The following is a 26994-nucleotide window of genomic DNA, read 5'->3' on the forward strand; positions in this document are numbered from 1 at the left end:
ATATTAAGTACGGAAAAGATCGAAGACTGATTCTCGTTAGGACAATAAGTCGAAACAACAACAAGAAAAAAAATAAAATAAATAAAATAAAGGATTGGAAAGGAATGGAAAGGAAAGGAATGAAAAACTCCGGGGAAACTTCTTTTCGAGAAAACTTCTTTCTCGAGCAGAATCTCATGGTCGTACTTAAGATCGATGACCAACCACTATCTAAAAGAGTTTCAAATACTTTTACTATGTTATGCTTTCGACGTATTATAAAAAAGTTCGAAAAAGTAAGAATCCTATGTGCGTTCGACGAACCAACTGGATATAGATATGTATAATATGAAATGTAGACTAGATTCGTAGAGGAGAGGATTAAAAAACTTGCCTCGATTTTACTCTCTCGGTAAAGAGAATATTTATTTTATCGAAATCATTGGAGTAATGCAAACAAATTTGTGAAATATCTATAATGAAATATACGTATTACTATACGCGTGATTAGAGAAATTAATTTCAATCGTAATACTATAGAAAGATAATGTTTTTTCAAATTTACATTGTTTTATATTTGATATATATTTATAATATATAGAGTATTATATGATTCCCCATACAAAGGATTCATTTGGTATAAAAAAAAGTCAGCTTTATAGAATTACTTTCTTTATAATAAGATTAATCATGCAATGTAATATAATATATTTACATTTCTATGATATTAACAGTCTCTATTGAGAAAGAAATTCATTTATAGATTAAAATCAAAAGCTTCAATAATAGTCGTTACTTTAATCGCCGCTTACGAATCGATATGATTATTCTATAGGTATTATTTCTCTCTTTTTGTCATTATCTTTCCATCGTTTATCATTCCAATCGCAAGTTTTAACGAGAAACGAAAATACCTGCTCTTCCTCTCTCTCTCTTTCTCTTTCTTTCTCTTTTTATTTTTGTGTTAGAAAACAAAAATGAATAAAAATTATCGCATAAAAATACGATAAAATGTAAAATACGTTAGAAAAACAATTCGATGAAGCTTAACCATCGTTCACGTTGACTATATGGATTTATCAATGTCCACAAGCAATGCTTTATCGTATCTCATTCTCCCTTTCCCTCTCTCTCTCTCTCCATATATATATATTTCTCTCTCTTTTTCTCTTTCATTCTTTCAATCCTTTTTTCATTGTTCCATGAGAAAAAAAAATGGACAGAGTCATGCGTGGAATTGCTATTTTAATGTTCTAATTCATAGGTGTCGCTCGTTGGTGATCATACATAATTCAGTAGCGAACGAATAAAAGGGATAGCAGAGAAAAGATCCATTAATGGGAAGACTTCGAAGGTATTCCATGAGAAAAAAAAATGGACAGAGTCATGCGTGGAATTGCTATTTTAATGTTCTAATTCATAGGGTCGCTCGTTGGTGATCATACATAATTCAGTAGCGAACGAATAAAAGGGATAGCAGAGAAAAGATCCATTAATGGGAAGACTTCGAAGGTATTATCGGTTCTTACGTCATTCCACGCTCGTTGTGCATTTCTCGCCGTGTCGGTATGCAATAAAAGATTAATCGAAGAATAGAAAAAAGATTAAGAAAGGATAAGGAGATGAGAGAGGAAAGGGGTAGGACGGAGGATTGAGAGGGTTGAGAAGAGAGAGAGAGAGAGAGAGAGAGAGTTAGCAGTTGAAAGGAAACGATTCCATTCTCTCGTACTGCTCGTCCAACTTTCGCGAAAATCGCGATGACGAGGTTCCGCCAAGGACATTTACGAAATCGAACTCATCGGGCAAACCCAATGGATCGTTGCATTATGTTTCAATTCTCCGTTCAGTTCTTATCGCTTTCTGCCATTGCGCTTCGAGTAAAAAGGTATATTCACGTATATATATATACCTATATATAGAGATAGGTATAGATGTGGAAGCTAGAACGGAGCTTTTAGAAAGAAAACCACTTTTCTAAAAACCTCTCTCTCTCTCTCTCGTATATTCTTCTAAGATATAAATCTTTAGATTCTAGTGAGTCGTAAGTAACGATACGAGTTCGATCATCTTATTCGTTACTAAAAATTTGATTAAAAAGTTATTTCGTTAGTAAACATTTGAACATATATCTTTTTTTTTTTTTCATTTTTCTTCAATTAAATTTGCGAATGAATTTATTATATTATTTCATCACAGTATTATAATGTGTAAGATAATTAAAATTAGAGAAACATTTAAAAATGTTTGTTTTGTGAAAGGAAACGTTGCTCGTGTAAAGTCGGTCTAAAGTTAATTAACATTAATTACGTAAAGATCAGAAGGACAATAAAACCAGAGAGAGGGAGAGAGAGGGAGAGTGATGGAGAGTGATGGGAGAGAGGGGATACGAAAATTTCTCATGGTTTCAATTTTTTTATTAGAAATTGGACAATAATTGATTTTAATTTAAAATATGGCTTTTGGAAAAAGTAAAGTAAAAGTTAATTGTACCACCGTTGTTCTACCAACGAGCTTCATAATTGCTCGTCTCGTTACAACGGTGTACATAGACATTGGCAGGAAAAAATGTTTCCCGCTCGACTTTATTAAATTCGAAGCAGAGATTCGATCATCGAAATGTACGAACGTAGATAACGACAAAACCAATGCATCGAAAAATTTTAATTAAACTAAAACTCTTTCCTCTGTCTGTGTCACTTTTTCTCTTTTCTTCTTTTTATTTTTGTTTCTCTCTCTCTGTCTGTCTCTCTGTTTCTTTCAATCGTTGAAAATTATCTTCATTAAACAAGAACAATCGTATTATTTACTTTTCTCGTTCGTTGCACGAGGAATAAAATAAAAGGAGTGATGAGTAATCATAACAAAGAAAAGAAATAAAAAAAAAAAAAAAAGGGCAAAGTTATGTGACGAGTAAAGAGAACGTTTTCTTTTAGATGTTTCTTAGAAAAGGTTAATGAATTTCGTTATACATGTACGAGCAACTTTCAGCAACTAGTACGACGTTCTTCAAGGTATAAATCATAGTAAGAGTTTGCCTTTAAGGCACGACATTTACCGAGATTCAACAGACAGGGTCCTAGACAAAAGGTGAAAGCGTAGGAACACAGAATAAATTGAAAGTTCATTGTTAGTATCAGACTTCTCGAAAGGGCCGAAGATAAAGAGAGAAAGAGATAGAAAAGATAAGAAAATAGAAAATAGAAAAGAGAAAAGGTATTTGTGGAAAAATATTGGCGATAACTTTTTTTACAATAATTTTTTTAACCGCTTTTTGTTTCATACTCGTTTTTTTGATGATTGTCAAAAAATAACGTAAAACTAAAAAATGTGAATACTTTTTTGTTTGTTCTTTTTTTTGTTAAAATATAATAAATCTTCCAACGTCGTTTGAAAAATATCGACGATAAGCTTTTCTCTGTAATTTTTTTCAACGTCACCCTGTCTGGGTGCTTGCTTTTTTTCGATAATCGTCGAAAAATGAAGTAACACTTTAAAACAGACAAATATATCTTTTATTTTCTTTATTCGAAAAATAAATGTGTTCCAACGTTTTATACTCACCAAAGTCTAACGTAAGCATTGAAATTTACGAGAAGCTATTTTTCTTCAACGCAGAATTAAAACGATGCGTCGACCATGATTTTCAATTTACCGAGCAGTGAATCAGGTTTTAAAGCGTTCATTGTATCTCTCGGTAATAGAGACGTAGTATAGCTATTCGCAAACTTTTAGTGTACTCGTTCGATTCTATAATGTTTTTTTCAAGATAATTTTTTTAACTTTCAAACTTTTTTTTTCTAAAATAAAATATCTATCCGGAGAAATTTCAACGAACCTCGAAGGAGGTTTGAACCTAAAGTTCGGAGAGAACGTTCCTCAATCGTCGTCCAAAATTTCAATGTAAAATTGAGAAGATACTTCCAAAGGAAAGTAATTAAGGTAAACTTCAACGTTTTTGCTTTCTCTTCTTTGTCGTCGGAACGAGATCTAACTTTATTTTTTTTTTTTCAAAGACGGATAAAACTGTCCTCGTTAAAATGATCTTTAATAGTTAGAAAATATTACAAGAAGATGTCAAACAAAAATATATATTTATATAAAAAAAAAAAAAAAGAAGGGGTAAAAAGAGAGAAAACATTGTAAAACGAAATCATAAATTCGAGGGAAACATAAAATATTTATCGACATGGCACAACGTGTATCTTTCGTACGTTAGACTTCGCTAAACGTTCAGGTTCAGATTTTCTCAGAGAGAACAACGGGCTTCGGGAGCATCGAGGTGTGGCCTGAACCAGCTCGAACGGCCGATAAGGGAATAAGGGACTCGTCCCTCTTTAATTCATTCCTTTTCGAATGAGAACCGAACTGTACGCACGAGTAAATATCGCGTGGAGTGGTCCCACGGGTGAAAAAGGAATTCTAAGCGGTGCGATGCATTTTACTGGGAGTTTTCCCGTACCGATCCCAACGTCCTAAACGGGCTTTCAACCTTCCAGAAAATATTTCCTATGCCGTTTACGGCGTTCGGCTAGGGGTATATTCGTTCTGTTTCAGAACGTAGATAGAAAAAGGAAATAAAAAGGAATGAATTTTATTGCGGTAGGATCGGTCAAAATTCATGATACTATTATAATAGTAATGATTAAATTGAATTCCAATGAATTGAATAAATGAAACATAATGATACAAGGTAGACTAATTAATAGTAAATATCGATAACTCTTATAATCGATAGTATTTCATATAGTATTGTATATATTCTATAGTTGCCTATAGAATTTATGTTCCAAAAGAAATATAATAATTTGACTATAGAATTTAATTTAGGTTTTTATATATACTATAGATATCTATTTGTCCAAAATGTCAAACCGCAAGGGATTAAAAGGATCACCTATGTTTCAGAGAAAAATGTTCAAAAATACAAAATAGATAACTGACTATATTTTTTTTCACGAGCGGTAACGTAAAAATTGGATACCTTCTAACGGTATTTTATTTATTACGTAAAGCGTTTTTAACAAATGCGGATGAAGCTTCATTTCGAACTTGAATATACGAGGACGACGCCTCGCACGACGAGGAGGACGACGGGTAGAGGGAAAAGGACTAATAAAACTTTTAAAACTATAAACCAACGACGGGGCGAATTTTCGTAGAAATATAGAGAAAAAATAATCTTGGCAAGTAAAGAGAGAGAGAGGGAGAGAGAAAAAAAGAGAAAAAAAGAGAAAAAAAGAGAAAGAGAAAGAGCTTGAAAGAGCTATTTTTATCAGGGTTTCTATATTCGACTGTCCCCGTAGGTAGGTACACGCATGACAATACTGTAAATCCTCTATTGATGGAACTCGAAACAAATGGTTACACGCTGCCACGAAACTTTTTGATTGTTATACATCGCGAAGCTTTTGAATTACGGCCAAAATCGACGCGTGACCTCTCGCTGAAAGTTATACGACTCTTTATATTTTAATATAGTTACGATAGAGTATACTACCTGTTCTCGCGTAAAGTTATCACCCCAACGTTGTAATCACCGAGAGCTATCGTACAACGTATTTATTTGTCTTCATGATTTTTACATGGCCAATACGTTTTATCCACGCCAATGTTTCACAAATCATAGCTATTATTTTTCTGCGTTTAGTCGGTTAAAAAACAAGCACAAAATGAACGTAGAAACATTTACGTTTTGTGTGTCTCGTTCGATATATTCCTAGAATCGAGTTTTCCGAATATTATCAAGTTACCAAATATATATATGTACTTCGTGTTTTGTTTATTTCCGATTTCTTTCTCTCTCTTTTTCTCTCCCTCTTTATCTATCTTGCTTTTTCTATCGTCTCTATTGACAGTCAAAAAGGACTACGTTCGTATCGATGAAAACATATACAAAATGTATCTGACACTTTCCAGGTTCCAGATAGCTCCGCTTGTGTGATTCCTGATAAGCGACCTACTTTATAATCGTTCATGGAACCTATCCTTTTGTTCGTTTTTCTTTTTCCCCCTTCCACATTTGTTTCTTTTCTTTTTCTGTATATTTTGATTTTCATTTTGATTTTGATTTTGATTTTGATTTTTATTTCTAACTACCAAACGTAATTGCTTTTTACATTTCGAATGAATCTTGATAAGTTGCGCGAACGAACTGTCAAATGTTGCCAGCCAAACACAATGAGAAATATTTCCAATGAAATACATACGTATCCTACTACGATTCAATGAATTTTCCAGACAACGGGGAAATCGTTGATACGCGTACAAATAATAATAGTAACGTTTTTTTTTTTTTTTTTTTTTTTAATAAACTGCTCTTATGAGGAAAACAAAGAATCTCTCGAATTCGTTATATTGATTGCAAATCATTTGAAAGGAATTTAAAACTGTTCGTTTGAGTGCACGCGTGTACGCTTATAGGAGGTTACATTTAATCAATGCCTTTTGAAAATTTACGATAAAAAAGAGAGAAAGAAGATAAAAACAGATAAAGGAAAGAGTATAGTCAAAAGTTTTCCTCATTTGGCATCTATCAATAAAAGCAGCATAACTGGAAGGACACGAGAGACTAGAAGGACCAGTAGAAGTGGACCGAATGTGAGATAGCCTCGGAATGATTTATATGGGTCGTGATAATCCATCATGTCCATCCCTGGATGGTCACCCTTCTTCGTTTCTCATGGTCGAGAGAGATCATCCCTACGGTTTAGCAAACCCCGAAGCTCAGCAGTGCCACTGCTCGTTTATGGCCAATATCAAATATATATTGAGCGCGAACGCGCCTGAGTGGAAGAGATCGCATACGAACTCGAGAGATGATATTTTCGATTTCCTATCGATAATATAGAGGAGGTATACACACTCTTATCGTGCATGTCATTTATTCTCGAATTGACGTAATATATACATGGTTACATATTACCAAGAAGGTTGAAGTATTTTCACTTAAATTTATCGAACCGAATCACCTGATAATAAAGGGAAAAGAATAATAGACAACAACCAAAAAATAGATATAAAAATCAAGAGAAAACATATTTTTGATTTTTGTTTCGTTTTTTAATATTTCATACTACTTATTCTAATGATTCACGTTTCCATGCACATGTGTTTATATAAATACAACGAAATGCAAGATGGTAGATGAATAAGGAAATAAACTGGAGGGGTTGGTGATATTTTGTGTATCAACGTTTAAAGCGTGAAGAAATTTTTCATAAAAAAGAAATAGACATGCGGAGAAAGGGAAACTCGCAAAATATCACGTGGTTTGCTAGAGCAGCATAGCGATCGTCGAAACCTTTTATAGCCTGCTGGCTCTTTTCGGAGGATTTATTTTGTCGAGCTCACCATGTTGGAATATTTTAGTAGGTTTCATTTTTCGGATAGTATGTAAAAATATTTCCACGAGAAATATTCGCCACGTGTAGAAGTTCTCTTTCTCTTTCTCTTTATCTTTCCGTTTGACGTATTAGTTGTCATCGTCATACTCGGTAATATTTCTATCTCTTGGGATATAAACATGTAATTATTTTTAATAAAAGTTTCAGGACATGGCATAAGACCATTTAATGCATTTCAATTTTAATAATGATATTCATACTGTATACTTTTCAAATAGAATAAATATATACAGTGAATCACACTCGTTTTCGTAACCGTATTAAACATTCTAATTCGTATAAATGTTATTACAGAAGAACATTTTATTGTTGAATAAATATAATTTTAGTTAAATAATAAAAAATCGATCTCACACAAGATTTTTTGTAAGTAATACTTGGTTGATCCTCCTTTGCATCTTATTACACTTTTGATACGATTAGGCTTATCTCGTGAGACCAATTTTCTAATCAGTTATGTCAAATAATATTTCTCTTATAATAAACTGTTCTCTTTTGTAATAAAATTTATATTAATTTTATAGCTTAATGATTCTAAAATATGTTTCCGTGTATAAAAATTGGGATACGTTGTATTACAAAAAAAGAAAACATTGAATATTTTATATTAACAGTAGAACTTCTGGAACTTACTATACATCATAGTACAATGAAAATTCGACTTTCGACATACATGTTACGTTTTGCGCTAAGATAAAAATTCGATAAGTTTTTCGTTCGATACTATATTTAATAGAGTAAGAAGAGTGGGGATGTAGAATAGGTAGATGGTTGGTCCCTTTTTTAAACGGAAGGAAAGAGCTTTTTCCATGGAAAAAGGCGTCAGCCGAGCATCCCGTGGCGAAATTAAATATTCTCCAAGCTATTTACGGTGGTGTGCTTCACAATCGGGAACGGCACTTAGTGTCCTTTATCGATACGTCGGAGGAATTAGGGTGGAAATGGGCTCTTTATATTCGTATTACCACGATGAGATAAGGGTGCTCGGCACGATGCTAAGTATATTCGATTTAAATTGTCAAGGCTTATGGAAAAAGAGAAGAAAAAAAAAAAAGGAAAGAAAGAAAGAAAAAAGAAAATGGCACCAAGGGAAAATTGTTTTCCATGTGGTTGGAGCGTTTGAAAAGTTGTGATTGCTTTTCAAAATCGTTTTATTAGATATTTACTTCAAACGATTTCATTACAAAAAAAAATATATATATATAAATATAAAAAAATTAAATTAAAGGAAAATAAAATTAAAAAAATAAAGATAGAGTAATATTTTTTTACATCGACCTGAAGAGAAAATCAAACTTGAGGATGAATAATTTGAAGTTCTCGGTGTTGGCAGAGCGAAAAATCTTTATTTTACTTGCGATAGTTTGAGTAGAACGTTTATGTAGAAGACGAACTCGTCTTTTCGGAGAAGAAGACATTTTTCGGAGGGAAGAAGCAAGTTTACTATCTCTCTCCCTCTCTCTCTTTCTCTCTTTCTCTTTCTCTTTTGCACGCGCGAGGTGCAATCTTACGAATTAGGACTGCAGTCTATTTCTATTCTACTTCATCAGAAGCATTATTACACGAACCGTCTCAAATGAAGGAGAGTAATTTAGAGAGAACGAAGGAGAGAGAAAGAGACAGAAAGAGTGAGACAGAGAGAAAGAGAGAGAGAGAGAGAGAATCGTGGTGCGGTGATGCGAGCTCAAAAAATTTTCCACCTTAAACGCGAATGAAAGTACCTTCCAGAAAATGGAACTCATTAGCCACATTCTCTGCTGTCGATTTTTTTTTATTTCTCTCTTTCTCTCTCTTTCTCTTTTTTTTGTTATTTTTCGTCTTTTTCAAAAGTCCTTGATTTAAATAAGCCAATTTTTCACGTTGGACTAGCAACCTCTTTTTCGTTGACCGAGGTTAGTCGAAGAGTACTTGAATGAAATGATTTCGATTCGAGACACCCCCGATGGCAAGAGAAAATGAGAAAAAGAGAAAGAGAGAGAGAGAAAGAGAGAGAGGAAGAAGGAAGGAAGAAAGGGAAAAAAGGTAGTCGAGATAGGAAGCAAGTTAGCGCAAAGCAAATTTATCTATACGGTTGCCCAGTCAACTTTTATAGCACTCGCTATGCTCAAGAACGTCTTTCTTCTTACTCGACTGGTCCTACTCGTGAGGTGCGCGGTCTAATTACCGAGATACAAGGAACTAGACAATGTATGCTGCAATTAATTATGACCGAGCATCGCAGGGGCTTTAATTAATAAGGGAAACACGAGTGGTATCTCATATTAGATGACACTGAAAAAAAATTGGATGTTTTATTTACACTTCTCTGTGATGTTACACAACGCGCGTCCTTCTATATATACATAGATATGATATTTTACATCTTTTATATGGCTTAGTATATCTTTCATTTTAGTCGATCCTTTGTCTACTTCAGCTTATTCCTTCTACAAAGGACGGAGATATAAAAAAATTACGATGCGTTGGAAAGTAGCTAGGTTATTGACGCGTAAGATACCTAAGGGTAAATTAACTTTACAGAGGATTTAAAAAACATGTCGTCGGAATTAATGAAGTGTCTCGCCTTGTGAAATTGGCAAGAGTATGCATACTTTCTTCAATTTTTCTTTCCATTATCTATCTATCTCTCTCTCTTTATCTTTCTTTCTCCTTCTTTCGTTCTTTGCTTGTTCGTTTCACTTTTCGTCTCTTTTCATCACTTTTGCTTGTTAGCCATTAGATGTTCGATATCCTTTGTTAGAGAACGTTTCCCGGTAACGGAAGAAGAAAACGATTTTCGCAGGTGACGAACGTAAAACCACCTGGTCGAGATAATTTACGGAATATAACAGTGGCAAACGTTTCTTCGTATTATTAAGCTTTGTGAGACCTCATGACTTTGCCATTACCTGCTGTCGCTGATATTGAATGGACTGGAGCCCCTACCAAAAGACCTCTGTTCAATTACCTCTGACAAGAGCACAGAAGCTGCTTGCACTAGAACGGTAGAACCATTTCTCTGGTTTGTAACGTGAAATACGCTTACTTTCGTTTTTGCTTCTCTTCCCTTTCCCTCTCTTAATCCTCCTGTTATAACCCGTGCTTTAACAACCTCAATTTCCCAAGCTTCCCAAAGTAAAAATATCATGTAAAGAGGAGAATCCTTTGGAAAGTAGAAGTACCAGTTGGTTGGTGCATCGTTTACCTTTCTTAATCTAAATTCTTTTTCTATCGAAATTCTTTTAGTACGTAAGTACGTACCTATGTACACATATATATATATATAGATATTATATAAATAAATATATATATATATATAAATAGGAAAACATCGAGCAAATACTCCCAATAGAGAAGTAAAGCGTTAAAAGGAAGAATTGTCTCGATGTGGATAAGTTTTTCTTTTGCTAAAAGAAGGCTAGAAAGTCATGACGGAAGATTAGATCGAAAGAAAGATCCAAGAGTATCAGACGTAAAAAGAAAAGATAGAAGTGAAGAGAAAGATGGTGGCATAGATGGCCACGAGGACTACGACGACTACGACGACGACGACTATCTTCGAAGAAATAGAAAGAAAGAAATAAAGAAGAAAAAACGGGAAAGAATGAAAAAGGAAGAAAAGAAAGGATAGCAGTTTCCCCCCACCGTATCCGGTTCTTCGGCTAGAAACTTCGAATCCAGCTTTACTTTTCCACCTTCGCGTAAAAGGGGGAAAAGAAGAAAAAGAAAATAGCACGGATTCGAGATGGAGTTACAATCTTAAGTTACTTCCGAATGACCGGTCTGGGACTGCTACCAAGGCTTAGGTGTTCGATATTCGATCATACTATGGAATACCACCAAAAAGCATCGCCATTTTCTTGAACACTTTATAGAACTTTTTGATGGTTACGAATGATATAAGTCTTTCCTAGATAAAACGTATTGACTTCGTTTCGCGATAAATATTGAAAAGGAAAAGGTTTCTTCTTTCGAAAAATCTTGCGGAATAAGCCATTACGGCTTACGGATGGAAAAATATATATACGTGGTTTTTTTCAGATTTTTCAAAAAAATACTTCCAAGTTGAGAAAATTTTGTTCGATGTTACGAAAGATATCGATATCTTTGTACGCGATAAGTAAGAAGTAAGATATAAAATATTCGGGTTCAAAAGTCGTACTATGATTTTTCACATTCGCGTTGATTTAATTTAGCGTGAAGCCAAAGAGGAAATGAGCTAACTCGTGGAAAAGAAAAGAAAAAAAGTATTAAATCACGTCGTAAAAGTTATCGTCAAAAATGAGGGAGGAAGTGCGCGCGATGCATTACTCGTTAACGCGTCATTAACTACCCACTGCAATGTCGGTGAAATGAAAAAGCAAAATCGCCGACGCGCTGGACGAAGTCGAATAAATGAAATTACAACAAACGGATTACGTGTACGGAGAAAACAAGAGAGGACGCGCAACGTGCAAGCGCATATAATTATGCGATTATTGTACGTGAGGCCTCGCAAGCGTGTACTGTGCTGTTGCGATAAAATTTTTATTTAACGCGAATTCCTATTTAGAACTAAATGCATCTCCTAATAAATTATTTTGTTTTATTCGTCGATTAAAGTGACCAAATGAAAAAAAAATGAAATAGAGAAACTAACGATACCGTTATTTGCATTTTATATATTTGTACAAAAAATAAGTTGCATTTTTACGAACTAATAAAACCAGTTGAATAATATATAGTTATTTACCCGATACTCTATACTATATTACGAGATAGATCCGACATTGCGCGTACTGCACGGGTAATTAGTAATAAATTAATTACTTTCAAAGAGCGAGCATGGAAAGAATGAATGGAGACAAACGCGTTGCACATCGGTATGCGAAACATGGATGCATATTTCACACGGTTCTTTGGCGGTCTGCATTAATCATAACTTCCTCTGCTCCGCGACCTAAATAGTATTAGAATCTACCATCTAGCTAAATGAAATCATGCGGGAGTATATTAGATCACTTACAATCGCGTAAGAATGAAATAAAATTATGGGATATTTAACTTTTGAATAAACATAAATAAATCACATTACAGATTACAATCCAATTTTATAAAATCGTCAAATTTTTTCGTCTTCTCATAAATTCAGCAGATTTGAAAAAGTCAGTACTTAACTTTCTCGTAAATTGACGTTAGGATATCGGCAGATGATTCGAGTAATAGCTTGGACAGGCATGTCCAACGTATATTCGGCAAAAGCTTTTCCTCCGCTACGAATTTTCTTCTTTTTTTCCCTCCCCGCCCCCTCCCCCTCTTTTTTCGGTGTCACTAGAAAAAGAGCTCCGTCCGTCAGCTGCAACACGATGAGTATTCTCGTCGATCGTTTGACGCCTGAATGGCAGATCAATAATAACACGTCAAACTCAATCTTCGGCTTATCGGTAAAAACGGAACTATTGCTTATTAAATCCCTAAAAATTCATATAAAATACCTATCGCGTATATACGTTCAAGCTTTTATATCCCTGGATTAGATATGTTTTTTTCAGTAAGTTACATATTTTTTTTTTTCCTAATTAAACATCGCTATATTTTATTTATTCTATATATTACAGGTCAAATATGAATTACAAGAGAATAACGAAAGAATAGAATTTTCCGACATGTATCTGTCGTATCATTGGATTAGTTCGTGTTCTTTATAACATTTGACTGAAAACAGATTAAATTTAAAATTGTCACGTGCGACATAATTTCGCGAGATTAATATTCAATTATTAAATATATAAAATATTTCTTTAAAAAAAAATGAAAATGTTCTTTCTCCACAATTTCTACAATTCGGTAAAGATATCTTTACGTTGGAACTTTAATCTTTCAAACGAGACCTTGTTCATCAATATCAATTAAAAATGACCTCGAGATTTATTGCTGTCGTAAACCATTATAAAAGCGCATGGATGATGAACAGCTTTAAAGAGTAAGAATAGAAGAATATTTTCAGGAAAATCATCGATATGTTCGGCACAGGAGCCGACGTCGTAGTAGTAGTAGTAGTAGTAGTAGTTCACTTTTGGGTACTCCTAGCTCCATTGATCGCGATTACATGCAAACGCGGGCCGGTTCATTTGGCGTGCACCTCATCGTGAATTCATTCATATTCCATCTCGAAGGTAAAGACGGCCTTAACCGAGACATTACTCCTCCGATTGAGGATGAACGTTTACATTTGAATTCCAACAGGCTTTACTAGAACGCACACATATAGAAGATGTTCTAATAGATAAGTTTAACATCGTCTCTACCAGAATTTCCGGCCAATAAAATCTATCATTGAGAAATTAGCATTTGCTTGCTTCAGCGGAATAAAAGAAAGTAAGAGAGAGAGAGAAAGAGAGAAGAAAAAAGATAGAAGATACACTGACATGTGAGAAAAATGAGGATAAGGGACGACGGATTTAAAAAGGGGGAAAACGTTTCGTAATCAAAGACTACTTTGTCACGATAATACGAAATAGATTGCGTAAGCTTCTTTTCTCCCACCCATCTACCTGCTCATTCGCTAAGGTATTTATAATTTGTTCACTGTAAGAACAGGAGATCGAAATATCTTTGATAGTTTTTTTTTTGTTTTTTAATGAATAAAATGAACAGCTTATTGACGATAATATAAATACGACGTATAAATTTCATTTGAAATGTTATTAATAAACCGATAAGTATCGAGATAAATTTTTTCTTAATAAACTCTCTCTCTCTTTGTCGTAAAGTTTCGTTAACTAATAAATCGCTCGTGCATTATATAGAAACATCTTTTACCACTGACTTTGATCTCCGAGAATATTTGCGAATAATATCCTCGGTGGTCAAAAGTTCTCCTTTAGTCTTTAGTAGTTGACTCGACTCAAAGAGCAGACATATATATACATATATGCATGTACACATTATAAGTAACCATGTATAAACGTGAGCGGTTTAACAGGAACAATGTAAGAAGACGACATATTACGTATATACGCAATTCCTGAAGGGCGAGAAACGTAATTCTGCCTCGCCCAGCAACCCGACAATACGATTTTTTGAACGGAGAAAGGTCTTTCATACACAGAAAAACTACATTGATCTACTCTCTTCAAAAGAATTCTATTTTATCTTCGATAGAACTATAAACGATTTAAACTTTGCGCATCATTTCCTTCACTTCCACTGAACAATTCTCATTCCGACCCTGTTCTTTTCATCTTCACGTATTTTCTATATGTAGGGTAGTAAAATTTAGGCTCTGATATTTAAACAGCTTTAAAATGAGTACGAAATGTTCGATTAACACGGGTTCTAAGATCAATCCTTTCAATGTAAATTAACTTTTATTATTTATTAGCTTTCGATATGATGAATGAGTCTCTTGGTAATATAATGAATCTAAGTACGAAGAGGAATTTGCTTAGATATATACAATTCATGTTAATTATAGAGATAAGTTTATTATGCAAATAAGCCAAAATTATACCTAATATCAACAAAAATCAATTTCGTATATGCAAAATTACAAATATATAATTAATATTTATTATCCAGTTTTTCTTATAAATAATAATAAAATTTCAATTACATCAAAAAAGATTAATTTCTAGAATTCATATTATTCCGAAATTTTTTGCTCATCTCTGTGAAAACTATTAGGCCCTTAAAATATCTGTTTTCCTTTTTTATACCATCTTGTATTTATATCAATTTATATGTATCTCGGGTATAACCTGAATTTTGATATAATTAAAGTAGCCGAAAGTAATTTGCAATGGGTCTGTGTAATTCGTTGGATGGTCGGATCGAGGGAATCGCAACAGATTGCGTGAATATTTCAAAAGATTTTCACGAACGTCTTCATCTCCGTCCGGAACGAGAAGGAGAGAGAGAGAGAGAGAGACAGACGGACAGACAGGCAGACTGCCAGACAGATAGATAGATAGATAGATATATAGAGAATGAGAGAGACAGAGAGAGAGAGAAAGAGAGAGAACGAGAAAGAGTGAGAGAGAGGACCGTTCATTAAACGAAGTAAATTTGTATGCGCTCGACGTCGATTCATTTTCAGAACAATACACACGTTAATCAACTCCGATGGCGGCGTATCGTCGACGAGGCAGCTTGTTATATTACCAAGACGCCGAAGACTATGACGTAGTTGTCGTCGTTACTGAGTTTTATTATTTTTCGTCTTCATCGAGCAGCAACATCGTTCTCGATCGTTAAATTCACCGGCGTTGTGCTTCCTCGTCTTTTACTCTAATCGCGATCGTTAATGTTAAGACGCTAAGGAGGAGGGACAGGCTAGTGTTTCGTTACAGGGTGGTTAAAAGTTAATGACATTTGACGTAGTCAACTGTTGCGAACATAATATCTTAAATCCGTCTTTTTCTTGTTCTCCCTCTTTCTCTCACTCTCGCTCTCACTTTTGCGATTAGTTCGAACCCATCAAAGAAACTTCATTAAAATGGATAATGGTCTGGCAAATATAACTCGAATGACTTTTTCATTCGAGAGAATCGGTGTTCATTAATTTATAAATAATAATATATCATATAAAATAAATCGTTTTAATTGCGGACGATTAATAGACGTTTACAAAATATTAATCTCTTTGTACAGCAAAGTATGTGCTTGCGCGCGTGCGTGGATGCGAGTACAAAACAGAAAATAACATTTTTGAAACACTTAAATCGTTCATTTTATAGTATACAGTTAAGATGAAAGTATTAGTGCTAACATAAAAGCTTACCAAAGATGACTTTTAATAGTCCCACTAGTAAAGAAAAGGTCGAAAGGTCCAGTTTTCGAGCCAATTTCTCACGGGGTTTTGCCTTCAGTGCAGCGTGACGATAAAACGGCAACATATCTCGCCTGCTCCTTATGTTCGCCCCCTTTTACGGTCTCCTCTTCCGTACCCTCCCCCCCTTCCTCCACCTTTCATCCCTTTCGTCCTTTTCCACTTTTACCCTTCCCTCCCTCCCTTCCCTCTCTATCTCTCTTTTTCCCTCTTTTTCTCTTTTTCCGAGTCGCTCACTCGTTCGGTGCCGGACATTGCCTTGAGTGTCGATTCGACGAGCTTTCATGCGAAAACACTCGTTCGTTTTATCCACGGAGTGGCCGCCATTCCGAACAAACTCTGGCCCCGTGTCCGCCATGTCCTTCTGAAACATTGCTTCGACTATAGAAGAGAGCATGGTCCGAGCTTTCGCACGAGGAACGCTTACAAGGCACTTCGAGGCCGCTTTTCCAGCATTCGTCTCTTTTCATGTATCCCTTTCCTTTTCTTTTCCTTTCTTTCTTCCTTTCTTTCTCTTTCTGTTTCTCTTTCTCTTTCTCTTTCTTTCTTTCTATCTATCTATCTATCTATATCTCTATCTCGTTCTGTTTAACTTTATCAAGTTGAGGTGCATACACCGCTGAGTGCATCCGACTGTGCACAGTAAACGGCCGAAAGTGCTTACGAAACTGTAGACGGATCTCCACCCACGCGTCCCTTTTTACGACGTTCCCATCGGTTTAAAGGAAAAGGAAAAGAAGAGGAACGATTTAACGCGTCCGTGGACAATGTCGTCGACGAATGGCATGGGCGTGACGATGGTTTTCACGATGTAAAGAATAATGGAAATGGTACCGGAGTATCGAACGCGTAGAAGCACCCCTCTTGTAGATACGATTCTTTCTTCCCCTCTCTCTCTCTCTCTCTCTTTCTTTCTTCCTTTCTTTGGCACTCTCTCTCTCTCTCTCTTCCTCTTACTTTCTATTTTTTTTTCCTTTTTTTCTTTCTCTTTTTCTCAAAGTCAATATCGCGATCCGATATCGAGAAAAAGTTCACCCTCGTTGAACGTATACTATAGTGATCGATCGACTTTTTCCACCTCGCTAGAATTAACTTCTTTTAGATCGTTGAAACTGCATACCAGTTTTTTTTTCTCTCTATTTTTTTTCCCCTTTATTATTCTTATATACATATTTTATTTTGAGCCGGTGGAAAAAAGTAAAATCTAGTAAATTCATATTTTTTCTTCGTTTTTTTTTCTTTTCTAGCATCCCCTCTCGCATTCGAAACATTTCCAATGGTTATTACAAATTTTTGTTATTCTCTCCCTACTATTCGTTTTCCATTATTTCTGTTTCTCTTCTTGACTTTTCTTCTTGTTATTAAAATTAGTTACGTATCCATAGGTTGCATAGTAGTAAATACGACAATTTTTAAGTGTACGGTATGGAACAAATTGCATGGCTTCCAAGCAAGTTTAATCAGTGCGTTTTTAGTGATACAGCACTACACAGAAGCTAAACACGAACTCAGCTAAGGAAATACTCTCAGACATCGAGCGCGAACGCTCCTTATCCACTCGTCGTACTCGAGTAACTTAACTATAACTTTTCTATCGAGTTCCGCCTCGAACGCGGAAACGACAATGTATTACGGAAACTTTCTCCTCCTGTTTCCGATATTTTGACTAAATTGCGCTCCCTCATTCGGCAAAATTATTCGTATAAACCTCTAATAGGTATTACCAACGCTTACTTATTTATTTTTCTTCTTATTATTATTATTCATCTCTCTTCTTAATTTTGTCTTCAAATGTAATTATAAACTAACTTAGATATTATATATATATAGATATTTAAAAGTGTTTCGAACGTTTAAGAAATCGTTTATCAAACGCTAATTGCTTTATCGATATTATTATTTTCATTTTATCGATTCGCTCTCACCCTTCTTATGAAATATTTCATTATTTCCTTTTTCTTCGTTAAATACGTAACAACTAGAATGCAAGAAAGAAAGAAAAATAATAATAACAATAACAGAAAAGCGATGCGAAATAAATGTAAAATTATTACACTAATTGCATTTTATAACCAGAAAAAAAAAAAATAAAGTATGACAGTTGTTACGCCTTCTGTACGTATCCCAAGAGAGAAATAGAGAGAAGAAAAAAAGGGAAGAATATTTACGAGAAACACGACGCTTTGAATGCCTATTTGAACTAATTAAGTTGCATACCTCGCACCACGACGATTTGATTTCTCGCCACGGCACGTCGAGGGTGAAAACGTATAACACTCGGCCAAACTTATACTAATCGTAGGGTGTGTGCGCCAGGTCGTTGAAAATATGTAACAGTCGACGATAGAAGAGGGTGCGAAGAGAGACAGCTTGAAGGGTGAGAGAAGGTTTCTATATAGTCAGAGGGAATGACTATGGGCTCGAACAAGGTACTAATTGTCGGCTAAATTATTACTAAGGTCGTTTCTCTTCAATATCCTTTTCGTAACAAAAACTCTCGCAAAAGCCTTTCTTATTCTTACGACTGAAATAAAAACGCGGGGAATTACAATTGTGAACTAAATTATTTCTATTGAATAATAAATTTGATATGTACGATGAAAATATAAATTTACGAATAATCAAATTTCCAAATATATTATTACTTTAATATTCTTCATCTTTTTCTTCTTGAAAAAAAAAATAATACCATAACAATCCTTGTATCTGTTACTTCGAAGTACACGTTTGTTCAATTAATCGTTCGTAATACTAAACGGTTATAGATTCTTTAAATCGATAGGTATACCTACACGTTATACATATATCAAGTTCAACGTCAAATAAAATGAATTCGGGTTTTCTTCGTAACGGCTTTGATAAATATTTAAATATGTAGCCAGAAGCGAGTAAGGAATAACGTCTTGGTGATCGATATCGCCAAAGTAATAATTCTTTGGCGTTTTTGAGTACCTTACTTATATCGTTGTGCTATGTATGCGAGTTGCGTGGAAAGTAAAAGAGAGACAGAGAATGCGTAGATATGGATACGAAAGATAATATAGTGAGGGTAATCTTGGAAGAACAGTCATGCCCGAGGCTTTAGAACGAAGCTACTCGAATATCTAAATCGAGTCATCAAATATAGATCACGAAGACGATACGTGCGGAAGCATTATCTACACGACGAAGAAGAAGAAGAAGAAGATGAAGAAGGTATTCTTGCTTCTATATACATAGAAAACTGTGTTTACCATTTTATTTAACCATCCTTTTCTTCTTTTTCCTCGTTTCCTTTCTATGCGACAAACTACATCGCAGTAGTTGCGGACAAATCGAGATACTTCATTTTAGAATGATTACTTGGGATACAATTTACGAAGAGAGAAAAGCTCGCTGTTAGCGACATTTCGATTATTTTCTAATAGTTTTGCCCGTAATTTCTTACGAAACAAAAACAAAGAAGAATTTAATTGAGGTTAGCTCGAGCCATCTGTCGCAATTGAAATATAATCAACAATTTAAATTTACATTTTAAATCGTGATCATACAAGTTAAATAGAAATATATTCGAAGAAATAAAGAAAGAAATAAATGTAGCGATAAAAAGTAATGGTTCCGAGTATAAAACGATGTTTTAGTAACGCTTATGTGTGGATCGAAATAAAAGAAAAAAGAAATGTAATAAAAAAAATATATAAAAAGGAAAAAATATATAAAAGAGAATAGAAATGAAAAGAAAAGAGTGCGAGCTCTAAAGCACAATGTTTACACGGAGAAGTTAATAATCGGAAGATGTGTGTCTTTTCGTTTCCAAAATACACTCAACCGATATATATCAAAGCACTTCGTGCAACGTAATGGTGCGTTAGTACTATTTTGTCGAGCAATATTTATCTGTATATTCGGTTTAACGCTAAACGTGTTATATACGGTAGGAAAAGCCAACGAAATAATAATCTTTCGATAAAGCCATATTGTAACTTGTGTTATCGGAACATTAAAAAACGTTCTGCGATTATTACAAGACGCTTTAATCCAAACTATAAACTGACGTATCACCTACTAATTTAACGAACGTCAGAAACGATCTAGAAACGTTCGAGAACATTGACATACTCTATAAAGTTTGTATATGTGAATGTGTGTGTGTGTGTGTGTGTGTGTGAACGAATTCGTGTGTGCTGAAAAGCTCAAACGAACATAAACGTAGGAAGAGTCGTCCGGTTTAAAGGAGGTCTTCCTCGTAGCTAGTCTTTACGACTGTTTGTCATGGAAATATTTGCCTTGGAGGATAGTAATCCGATCGATTCTTTGGGTACTTATTCACGGAAGAACTAAACTATCCACACATTTCATCCAATATACCACAACGAAAACTTCTTCATCTTTTTTTATTCGTGCATCGTATTTTACTTATAAATTTATGATACGCGTCGATAAATGGCGGAGAATTAAAATAAAGAAAATCAATTCGTGTTACATTTAATATTACATTTAATCGCAAATATGAAAATGTTTTGCAAGTATATTTTTGATTTTTATTTTTTCTATTACTTTTAGACAAAATTTCAAATTTATTTTCAAGAATAATTTATTGTTATCTTTTCAACAATGATTACAAACTATATTTTGGTCTTAGAAATCGTGAGATTCACCGGTAACAGTATCGTTTCGGAGTCTTTCGGAACATTTTACCGTTCATTCTTATTCCCTGAATAGTATTCTAAGTCCATTCTTGCGGAATCGACGATACGTATGCCGTGTCGGAAGAATGCTCGTAATAACCACACTTCGAAAGTTTTCCACGGAAGACCCAGTTTTCCTGGTCGAAGTAGTACGTTTTGCACGTATATAAGCATACGCGTGTACACGTATGTAAATATGTGTGTATGCGTGTATAAATCGAAGAAAACTCTGGCTGTTTTATATTGTCTCTGACATTACGTTCGAGAAATTCTTCAACGTGAATTCAAAATTTGAAAGGGCGAAAGGGAAAGAGGTGGGAGAGAAAAGGGAAAAGAAAATGAAAGAAAAAAAAAAAGAGATCAAAATAAAGAGGGAACATGTTTGTTTATGGATGTATATGTGAATGCGCGCGTATGTGTGAATATTTCAAGGCTACTTGTGACTGCTTTGCCAATGAGAAAATAAGCTCTTCGGTATTCATTCGTTATGAAAAACATCCAACGGTCATTCATTAGAAAAACTCATCTTTCCCTCTTTTTATCTATGGCTATGGTATTAGAGATAGTCAGAGTTCATGGGGGAAAATACGAGGTGAAGCCCGAGAACCGAAATGCAGCAACGTGCTGAGTAAAAACGATCGCATGATTCTTTTCAATGGGAACACACGAGAAACGAGGGGTAGGTACCTTTTTCAAGATAAATACGAAAGAACAATCGAGAAAAGCTTACTTTCATTGAACTAACAAAACTGTCGGTGAAGGATTAATGAAAAGAAAACTTTTTTCAAAAGACTACCAGCTATTTCTTCTTCCTTTTTTTTTTCTTTTCATTTTTCTTTTTATTTTTTATTTTTTTTTTTTTTTTCAATCAAATATACGTTTCTATTTCATGAATTTGTATTCTTGAGCGATATAGCTGTTAACATGGTTGCTAGGTAAGTACATCGAGTCGAGTGATATTTCGAAAAAATTCTAAAAAGGTGAGGTAGAAAATTTGTAAAGTGAAAGAAACTTTTAAGGAGAAAAGAACGACCGAAAGCATTTTTAATCGAGAATAAATAATTGTTTTTTTCCTCCAATCGCGTTGAACCGAATAAATTTTGCCGATTCGTATATACGCGGATATAAACATACATATGCATGCAGGATATACCACATGCACGTATAAACATACGATGTGCCGATTGTAGCCGACGATTTCTGAATAAACAAGAACGATCTGTCTGGCTATTTATATTTTCTATGAGTTTGCGAGATAATCGATGTCACTGGCACTCCGAGATAATTCATACAAACGAAGTTCATCGATAATCTCGACCTCACTGTAATTGGCAGTTTAATCTTTCAACGAGAGAAAAGTTCACGTGAATAAAAAGCAACGCGTGTTTTCAGACACTTTTGTATTCATAGTCCCAGTTTTCTTTCTTCGAGTTATCATGTAGCACTCAGTTAATTGTTTAAAATGATCGATGTTATGTGTGTAATCGTTTTATCGAATATATGAACGAGCACATGTGATGATAAGAAATTGTCAATGTATAACAAACGAGTTGACAAATTCACGAATAAAATCAAATAAATACAAAATATCCTACGAAAATAGATAATCTAATAAATATTTATAATATTCATATATATAACATGAGATAAACTGAAGAAAAAAAAAAGATAATAATCAAAATACGATTATACATTTTGTATTTTTCTACTCGTAAAACGACACTCGAACTGACTATAAACTTTTAATCCGATATAAGAAGCGAAGTAAAGTGTGGGACTGGATGAAGTTGTTGAGCGAGCCTTTTGGCGGACAGGACGAAGGTGGTTAATAATTTGCGGATGCACGGATGTACGGAAGCCGCAATAGTGAGTATGAGACCCTGGCAAGCGATCTGGCACGTTCGGGAATCGCGTGAGGCGCCTCAGAAATGAATTAAGTTCGGAACTTTGCATACCTTCCGCTCCTACCTCTCCTTCTATTTCTCTCTCTCTCTCTCTCTTTCTTCATAGCCAGTGCTCAATCCACCGAGCCTCTCACTCGAACCTTATACCTACCCTCATCCAAGCTACCTTATCTCTAAAATATTCCAGCCACGGGCACTACCGAGAGCATGAGCGTTGTCCTCTTTCAGGCATGCAGCCAGCCAAAGAACGTCAACGCTCGTTCCTCCCTGACACGTTATTAAAACGGACGTAATCCTAGCAGGTGCCATCCTCCTCAAAAAAAAAAAAGTGAAGAAGGAGGAGGAGAAGAAGAAGATGAACAAAATAAAAGCTGAGTATCTTCTAGCTCTCCTCCCCCCTCCTCTATTTCTCTCTCTCTCTTTTTCCCTTTTGTAAACCATTGAATCGTCATTTAACTTACTCAACGACGATACGCCGACAACACATTCGAGAGAAGAACTTTGCCAAAGAGAAAACTTTCCTTCGATTCGTATTACGACGTACTATCGATCCATTGACGACAATGACGAGAACGTAATATCTTTATTACCAGTAGCAGGCCGCCGTTGTTGTCATGGCCCTCGTAAAGTTTCCTCTTAAACGTTGAGAAAAATACGTCTTTGGATATTACCGCGAGACATCGTAGAAATTTGTAAAGGCTGCTGCTGCTGCTGTTGCTGCTGTTGCTGCTCGAGCGATAAGTGAATGATTTCCAATGAAGGGTAAAGGGATCCTTGAAAAATGAAAAATACGCTAAAGAGACGGGTTTCGCCAAACGGTTGGCTCTTATTTTTCAATAACTTCCCACAGCAGACGTTCGTCTTTTTAATGTATAAACTTTTCATACTCGTAAGTCTTTGCAATCAATCGCGAGGTATACCTATAGATATTTAAATGCATATACGATCCTACGAGAGTACTATTTATTTTCAAATACGAAAGGCCCTCGACTTTTTGCCGCCACTACTCACTTTTTCTCATTCTTTATTTAGTTTATTCTTTTTTTTTCCTTAGTCTCGTCTGATAAGTTCATTGAACTTCAAAGAAAGCAATCGGTCGTTAAAAAGAAAAGAAATGACTGGTACTCGATTCATTCTCGATTACCAAAGGAATATCACTCGGATAAAAGAGAAAGGGGAATCGAAAAGAGCGTCGAGTGAATAACTAAAAACGTTTAACATAATATCTGATCCGGTGTAAAGGGCCCGGGGGTACCTTTTTACACTGGTGCCGCATCTTATTCCAAGTCCAAAGGCTGCCAGCGACAAATGCAATTTTTCCAGGAGTGCGGAATCAAATGAGAGATCCGACCACCATCGGTAACTACCCTCATTTTTATTCCAGTTCCGGTTTCCTCTCCCTTTATCCAACCTTCCTTCCTTCTTTTTCCACTCTTACCCTTTTCTTTATTTTCTTTTTCCTTTTACCTCTATCTCTTACACTTATTCTTCTTTTTCTTTCTTTCTTTCTTTCTTTCTTTCTCTCCCTCTTTTGGTCCCTCGATATCTTACCTACAATTTCTTAGAGTTATCAATGCTCATTATTCAAGCCAGTGAAGTTCCACGTGACACCCACTAGATTACTAACACCAGCTGAATTTTATTGGAATTCTTGTGGACCGGCCGGAATTGCCGATTCCTTCCTATCCACCGAAGCATATCGGCCTTTCCAAAGCATAGATATCGTTCCTATGGTTTCAAGGGATTAGAATCTCGTAGAGATTAGAAGATACGTTAGGTTAAACGATGTATGTATATTAACGGTGTTTATATAACGATTCTATAACATTTGGACGCTTTACATTCATCCGTCTAAATTTTAAAATGCATTTCTTTCTGGAACATTTAACAAGGTCTTTTTCCCCTTGTCATCCTTCGTTGCTCTGTGCCTTCACTCTCAATAAACGACGAGGAAAGAGAGAAAGGAGAAACAGTATTTTTAAATAATATAATACTTCACGGTTTTCTTTTTTTGTCGAGCACTTTTAGTCGGCGCAAAGTACGTCGTTCGAGTAGTACATGATTTAATTTTTCTCAATTGTTACAATGTTCAAATGATGCAGAGAGAGAGAGAGAGAGGTTTGGGGTGTCTCGTTAAAAGACAGAAAAATTGTTGAGAGGGAAAAAATTAAATATAAAAAAGAGTGGAAACTTTTTCTCAAAGGACTGGAAAACGCACCACCATTCATCGACTGTTTTTTTATTATTATTTTGTTTTTTTTTTGTTTTTAGTTTTTTTCAACACAAATCGTTAGTAATATTTTTCATTCGTTTCTTTTCCACTTATATTTCCGGCGTACGAAATTTCACGATTGCGAAATAGTCTGCGGAAAATGTTTCGGTTTTTTCTTTTTTTTTTTTTTGACGATATACCAGCTAACTCTTACGGTTTTAAATCTTCTTTCTGATTTAATGTAGTAAGAGATAGAAATAGGAAGAGAAAGAGAATAAGAGAGGAAACGTAAAGGCGGATGGAAGCTTTCCTCAGTGTACATACATCAAGTAAGTCAGTCGCGTTCGGAATAAATTTGAAACGCGATACTTTTCGCCATCGACGCTACGAATATATCCTGTTCGATTTTTCATGACAGTTCGAGCTTGTTTGAAAATTCGTTGCGGCTATATCGATGAGAAGGAATAATAAAAGTTCTTCGAGTAAAGCGATGCGAGAGGGATAAGAGTGGAAAGGGAATGAAAGAAATAAAATAAAAAGAGAGAGAGAGAGAAAGAGAGAGAGAATATTACTTATCGATTTCTCAAACGTTAACTTAAAATTCGAATATTTATATCATATGTATTATGTAACAGTAAAGAAAACTTAATATAAATAGAAAGAAAAAGTAATATGTATGTACATATAAATATTCTATTTCACGTGATCTAAAATTCTAATTAAAAGGGACTTCTTCCGCAATAGAGGGAAAGCAAACACGACATTATATAAATGCTCGTGTTTAGCGGTGAAGCTTCACAGGTAAAGTCCAAAGGATTAACAGCAGCGAGGATCCTGACTGTCGCAATGATAACTCGAACAATGTATGTATATACGTGCCAGTACCTAGGTATCTGTGAAACCTATGCAAATTGCTTTTCCAAAGCAGCATTAACGGATTTAAAAGCGATATACGCTTTGTAATTTGAGTTTCGGCTTCCAATATTACGTATGCGTCATTTAAATAAAATCACTGTGTCTCTAGAATTTTATTTTCTAAATATTAAAATAGAAAAAATTCCATATATTTAACAAAGATATTTTCAAAGATGATTATAAAATAATATTTATCTCGTAGAAAAGAATCTCTTATACGAGAGATATTTCAATGCAAAATTTGAGAAAATGACGGTAGAAAATTTGCGAATGATAAAATATGGTCATAAAGTAATAGCGCGTTCGCAGACAAGAAATAAAAAAGGGAAAGAGAGAGAGAGAGAGAGAAAGAAAAAGAGAAAGAAAAACAGACGGAAAATTTATCGTGTTCCTTTAACGTAAAAGTTTTGATATGGGAAGACAGGTGTAGGAGCGTCTATCCTCTCGGTCTCGCTCCTTTATCGATTTTTCTCAACAAGCATATTTGAAATGGCATCATACGTCCGTCGTTAAAGTTCAATAATCATGAATGTTTCTTTACGTAAAGATACGTCAAGCAAAATATTAAAAAATAAAAGAAAATGTTTATTTGTTTAAAAAACGATTGTTTCACGATTAATATTCGTCTTTATCGTGGTGACTGGCGAAGGTCGATTAATTAGAAAGAACAATCGGGGACGGTCGAAATTTCATTCCAACTCCTACACTGTTTAATGGAGATATTGGATTATTCGTATCTATATGCGGAGCTTCAACCGGTTAAACCACTTCGCCATTGACGTCAAACAGCGACGGTTATTCTAAGATGAGTCTTGCGCTCGGATCGTTCTGAATTCGATCTTAGAAGCGCCTAATTCGATTAATTTCCAAACTTGGTCTCTGCCGCATGCCATTTGACATCAAGAGAAACGGTAGAAGGTTTCTAATTATTTTAAAATATCCTTCGTCCTTTCTTCCTACGAAAAATCAGATCTCTGATGATCTTTCTAATTTTATAGATTTATAAAAGGAAAAAAAAAAGAAACGGAAGTAAAATTCCGATCGAACGATCGAAACGAATGATTTCGTTTTTAGTAAACAAATTAGATATGATTTCGCCGTTGTTACTTTTTCTTTGCTTTCTTTT

General features: G+C 34.8%; 1 protein-coding gene and 1 long non-coding RNA gene across 6 annotated transcripts in view; both read left to right on the plus strand.

Moving 5' to 3' along the window:
- Positions 1-26994, plus strand: part of LOC122523146 (tyrosine-protein phosphatase 99A) — a 323865-nt gene that overhangs the window by 85399 nt on the left and 211472 nt on the right. The gene's annotated exons all lie outside the window — the stretch shown is intronic.
- Positions 1196-1584, plus strand: LOC122523149. The gene is made up of 2 exons (XR_006305259.1): positions 1196-1333; positions 1492-1584. It is a non-coding gene; the product is annotated as an uncharacterized LOC122523149 (long non-coding RNA).

The sequence above is a fragment of the Polistes fuscatus genome, unplaced genomic scaffold (genome assembly GCF_010416935.1).
Source record: "Polistes fuscatus isolate 324 unplaced genomic scaffold, CU_Pfus_HIC Scaffold6, whole genome shotgun sequence".
Taxonomy (NCBI): Eukaryota; Metazoa; Arthropoda; class Insecta; order Hymenoptera; family Vespidae; genus Polistes; species Polistes fuscatus.